Here is a 6,000-nt window from a genome sequence, read left to right on the forward strand (position 1 = left end):
CCTACTATAGTGTTTTCTGCAACTCATAACCATAACTTCGGCAAGAAACTCAGTCGGGCACGTGCATTAGGTTTTGACTTGATTCTATACCATTTCAGGTCAAATATTCTATCTTGAATAATGACCATCTATTTTATATGGCCCGTATTGCCATATGTTACAGATTAGATATAGACTTCTTCACCAGTTCAGTGATGACCATTTGTGGGCTAAGTCAATAGGATGTTCATGCGTTGTAACAATAGCTAAGCAGCTGCTTAACAATTACGTCTTAAAAATTTTTAGACCTTGTCGTAATAATGACGATGTTGGCTTTACATTATCCTTCCCACTCCTAAGTTCTTTTTAGGTGATTACACTTCGTGCTTAAGCACAAAAATTTTCCTAGATAGGCCATACCTTGTAAGCACATGATGTCTTCCTCATATCATGACCAATAAATACTTCATAAATGTTAAGACAGTCGATCTAAGTACGTTCTGCACAGATTAACATATACGCTCTTTTTCTCAGCTATATCTTTTGTTTCACTTTACTAGCAAATTCAACGTCTTGTCCCAACAAGTAACTGTCAAACAGTTTATGCGCAGGCGCAAGGTATTGTGTCCCCCTAGGCGGGCCTCATGACGCTACGGTCAGTTCCAGTGCAGCGCTCGTGACTGCCGCATCGCAGTCGCGAAGTGGGGCCGAGGCAGTTCCAGATAAGTTTTGTACTCTGAGGATGATTTTTGGATTTGTCCAGTATGGACAAAGGGTAATTACTGTTATTCTGATGGAAATGGCTCTGAGCACTATGGGACTTAACAGCTATGGTCATCAGTCCCCTAGAACTTAGAACTACTTAAACCTAACTAACCTAAGGCCATCACACAACACCCAGCCATCACGAGGCAGAGAAAATCCCTGACCCCGCCGGGAATCGAACCCGGGAACCCGGGCGTGGGAAGCGAGATGTTAAATGGTTCAAATGGCTCTGAGCACTATGGGACTCAACTGCTGAGGTCATTAGTCCCCTAGAACTTAGAACTAGTTAAACCTAACTAACCTAAAGACATCACAAACATCCATGCCCGAGGCAGGATTCGAACCTGCGACCATAGCGGTCTTGCGGTTCCAGACTGCAGCGCCTTTAACCGCACGGCCACTTCGGCTGGCCCGAGATGTTATTCTGAAGAAGGTTGGGTTATCCCGACTAAAATCTAGGTAAAAGGTGCAACTGAGGCTGTTAATAAAATTAATGTTTACACAGTTTCTGGCAGGGCTGCGAAATGTTGAAGATATTTAAGTCTTCTAACTGGTTTGAAGCGCCCCAGCACGAATTCCTCTCCTGAGCCAACCTATCTCAGAATAGCACTTGCAACCTATGTCCTCAGTAATTTGCTGGATCTATTCCAGTCTCTGACTTCCTCTACAGTTTTTGCCCTACCCTGATGTCTTAACAGATGTGCTGTCATCCTGTCCCTTCTCCTTGTCAGTGTTTCCCACATATCCCTTTCCTCTCCGATTCTGTGCAGAACTTCTTCAATCCTTATCCTATCAGTCCAACTAATTTTCAACATTCGTCTGTAGCACCACATCTCATATGCTTCGAATCTCTTCTGTTGCGGTTTTCCCACAGTCTATGTTTCACTACCGTACAATGCTGTACTAAAGACGTACATTCTCAGAAGTTTCTTTCTCCAATGTTTGATACTAGTAGACTAGTCGATGTTCTAACTGAGCTCGAAGTTTTTCCATTGTAGGGAGGTTGGAATTGTTTGCAGACCAGTCCGTGTGAGGAATGTTACTGTCTTCTTACCACTGCCTCACGAATGCTGCTTTACAGAAAGCTGAATTGTCGCACTATTCCAGTATTGGTCTCCAAACTGTTCCTCTACTGCACGCAGTGCTGTGAAATTTGTTCACATCGTTCAGAATTTATCGGTTTCTTAATCCTCGAGTAGGTGGGCCTTTCTTTTCATAACACAAGCGGGCGCGTGGGGTGCTTTATATACATGTAAAGAATGGCTGTCCTTATGTTACCAACGTAAACACGTATGAACAAAATGAGAGTTTAATCTTAGTTTAATGAAACAGAAACATTTTACGATCTAAAATACTGATTCATTACACAATATTAAAATTAGCTTTCATTTTATCAAACTGTTGCCGCTTGGAGGTGTTATCCCATACTAATGCCACTAAACAGCGTAGCTGCATCAGGTTCCAGCCAACCGCTTATTCGAGTGCTAATTACCTCGTAGGGAACTGCCTCATTGTGGGATTGCGCTGCACGTTCGGCATCTCCCTAGATCGTAAATTATTTCTCACATAGCTCGCTGTTTATTTTATATTACTGTTGCTCACTTGGACGTATGACACCACAACTTATTACAGTGTTACAAACAACTTTCTGGAGAGGGTAATCACAAAGAAATGGTTTAAATGGCTCTGAGCACTATGGGACTCAACATCTGAGGTCATCAGTCCCCTAGAACTTAGAACTACTTAAACCTAACTAACCTAAGGACTGCACACACATCCATGCCCGAGGCAGGATCAGAACCTGCTACCGTAGCGGTCGCGCGGTTCCAGACTGAAGCGCCTTCAAACGTTCGGCCACAGGGCAACCACAGTTCAGAGACATTACCAATAACTCGACACTCAGTAACTGTTCCAATTATCATAAAAGACAACAATTAAAACGTCAAGAACAATGAGGTATTTCCAAAAGCCGTATAGCTGTGTGGATGTGCTTTTTTCGCAACTACCGTAACTGTTGACCTTTCTTGAGCTCGGTAGTACTTTTGTTAACCAATTCAGTACTTACTTGCAGTTGAATTTAGTCCAAGTACTACCGTTGACTGTTTTTGTTCTGAGTTCTGTTGCGATGGTTTCTAATTAAAGGTAAGTGTGTAATAATAAAGAGAAAAACCGATTTTGATTTCTCCACTAGCGTTATGGTAAGTTAAAAAGACAAGAAATAAAAACTTTGAGGTTCGCCGATGACATTGAGCAACTGAACGGAATGTACAGTGTCTTGAAAGGAGGATATAAGATGAACATCAACAAAAGCAAAAGAAGGATAAAGGAATGTAGTCAAATTAAATCGAGTGATGCTGAGGGAATTAGATTAGGAATTGAGATGCTTAAAGTAGTAAATCAGTTTTGTTATTTGGGGAGCAAAATACCTGATGATGGTCTAAGTAGAGAGGATATAAAATGTAGACTGGCAATGGCAAGGAAAACGTTTCTGAAGAAGAGAAATTTGCTAACATCGAGTATAGTCTTAAGTGTCAGGAAGTCGTTTCTGAAAGTATTTGTATGGAGTGTAGCCATATATGGAACTGAAACGTGGACGATAAATAGTTTAGACAAGAAGAGAATAGAAGCTTTCGAAATGTGGTGCTACAGAAGAATGTCGAAGATTAGATGGGTAGACCACATAACTAATGAGGAGGTATTGAATAGGATTGGGGAGAAGAGGAGCTTGTGGCACAACTTGACTAGAAGAAGGGATCGGTTGGTATGACTTATTCTGAGGCATCAAGGGATCATCAATTTAGTACTGGAGGGTAGCGTGGAGGGTAAAAATCGTAGAGGGAGACCAAGAGATGAATACACTAAGCAGATTCAGAAGGATGTAGGTTGCAGTAGGTACTGGAAGATGAAGAAGCTTGCACAGGATAGAGTAGCATGGAGAGCTACATCAAACCAGTTTCTGGACTGAAGACCGCAACAACAACAATAATAACCTAATTACCTGTCTATAGTAGCCGGCCGAAGTGGCCGTGCGGTTAAAGGCGCTGCAGTCTGGAACCGCGAGACCGCTACGGTCGCAGGTTCGAATCCTGCCTCGGGCATGGATGTGTGTAATGTCCTTAGGTTAGTTAGGTTTAAGTAGTTCTAAGTTCTAGGGGACTAATGACCTCAGCAGTTGAGTCCCATAGTGCTCAGAGCCATTTGAACCATTTTTTTGTCTATAGCAGTTTAATGTTAGCACTGGAGTCGTTATTTGAAGACTAGTAGAACTTTGGGGGTGCAGTATTTCAGTATTTCACAAGACAGCGGAGCGGTAAATATAATTATAAACAGCATTACATTAAACTCATTGCATGAAAATACACCAGGATTTGTCTGTGTTGCTAAAAATTGCGTTGATCAACAAAATATAGCACAAACGGCGATGGTTTCATTTCTTTAAAAACAATTGCTCAGTATTCCATCATTAGTAGCCCAACTGGCAAAATATCGCGCAAACTGGTCATCCAAGCGGCACTAACCTACGATAACCATCTCCAGGCAAACGATGCGGAGGGTGTTGTGGAGAAGAGACAGGGTAAGTTACGACAGCACGTTCTACAGTTCGTTCCCTTCTAAAAGATTATTTTCAGCAGAGTGCTTGCATTCGTCCCACTCGACTGCGCTCTGCATCCCTCCCACCCATTTCGTCTAAAATCTACTTATGCTCTTGTAATACTAAACTGAAGCGTCAAAGAAACTGGTATAGGCATGCGTATTCACAGAGATACGTAAACAGGCATGATGCGACACTGCGGTCGGCAACGCCTATACAAGACAACAAGTGTCTGGCGGAGTTGTTAGATCGGCTACTGCTGCTACAATGGCAGGTTATCAAGATGTACGTGAGTCTGAATGGGCTTTTATAATCTGCGTACAAGGGATAGGACACAGCATCTACGAGATAGCGATCAAGTGGGGATTTTTCCGTACGACGAATGTACCGTGAATATCGGTAATCCAATAAAACATCAAATCTCTGGCATCGCTGCGGACGGAGAAAGATCCTGCAAGAACAGTACCAACGGCGACTGAAGAGAGTCGTTCAGCGTGACACAAGTGCAACCATTCTGCAAATTGCTGCAGATTTCAGTGACAGGACGTCAACAAGTGTCAGCGTATGAACAGTTCAACGAAACATTATCGATATGGGTTTTCTGAGCCGAAGGGCCACTCATCTATCCTTGATGACTCCACGCCACAAAGCTTTACGCCTCGCCAGGGACCGTCAACACCGAAATTGTACTGTTGATGACTGGAAACATGTTGCCTGGTCGGACGAGTCTCGTTTGAAATTGGAGGTGTACGGGTATGGAGACAACCTCATGAATCCATGGACCCTGCATGTCAGCTGAGGACTGTTCAAGCTGGTAGAGGCTCTGTAATGGTTTAGGGCGTGTGCAGCTGGAGTGATATGGGACCCCTGGTACGTCTAGATATGACTCTGGCAGGTAACACGTACATAAGCATCCTGTCTCATCACCTGCATCCATTCATGTCGATTGTGCATTCCGAATGTCATCGGCAATTCCAGCAGGTCAATGCGACACCCCACACGTCCATAATTGCTACATAGTGGGTCCGAGAACACTCTTCTGAGTGTAAACACTTCCACTGGCCACCAAACGCCCCAGACGTAAACTTTATGGAGCATATCTGTGATGCCTTCGAACGTGGTGTTCAGAAGACACTTCTACCCCCTCGTACTCTTACGGATATATGGACAGCCGTGCAGGACGTGTCAGTTCCGTCCAGCACAACTTCAGACATTAGGTGAGTCCATGCCACATCGTGTTGCGCTACTTCTGCGAGCTCGTCGGGGTCCTACACTATGTTAGGCCGGGGTAACAGTTTCTTTGGCTATTGGTTGTATAATAGCTGAAGTCAGCAATTCCATGGGCAATCAAATCTTAAAGTATTAATGTATTCATACACTATCAAATTACCAAACGTACAAAGTTAGAGGATAAATAAATATACAAATTTGCCACATTTAGGCACAGGTGTTTGTCTTCCGGGATATTCTTTAATGCAAAGAAAGATGACATCTTGGGTTGTCGGGTGTTCTGCCGGATATCAGCGTCGTACTTGCACGATATTTCGGTCACGTAGCTCGTAACCTTCATCAGGTGCGACCTGAGACTGCTCCTCGAGTGGACCTGGTCCAGTATTTATGCCTATGGCCTTCCCCCTCCACCAACGGCTGCAGGCGCTTCCTCT

The sequence above is a fragment of the Schistocerca nitens genome, chromosome 12, assembly GCF_023898315.1.
Source record: "Schistocerca nitens isolate TAMUIC-IGC-003100 chromosome 12, iqSchNite1.1, whole genome shotgun sequence".
In the NCBI taxonomy this organism is placed as follows: domain Eukaryota; kingdom Metazoa; phylum Arthropoda; class Insecta; order Orthoptera; family Acrididae; genus Schistocerca; species Schistocerca nitens.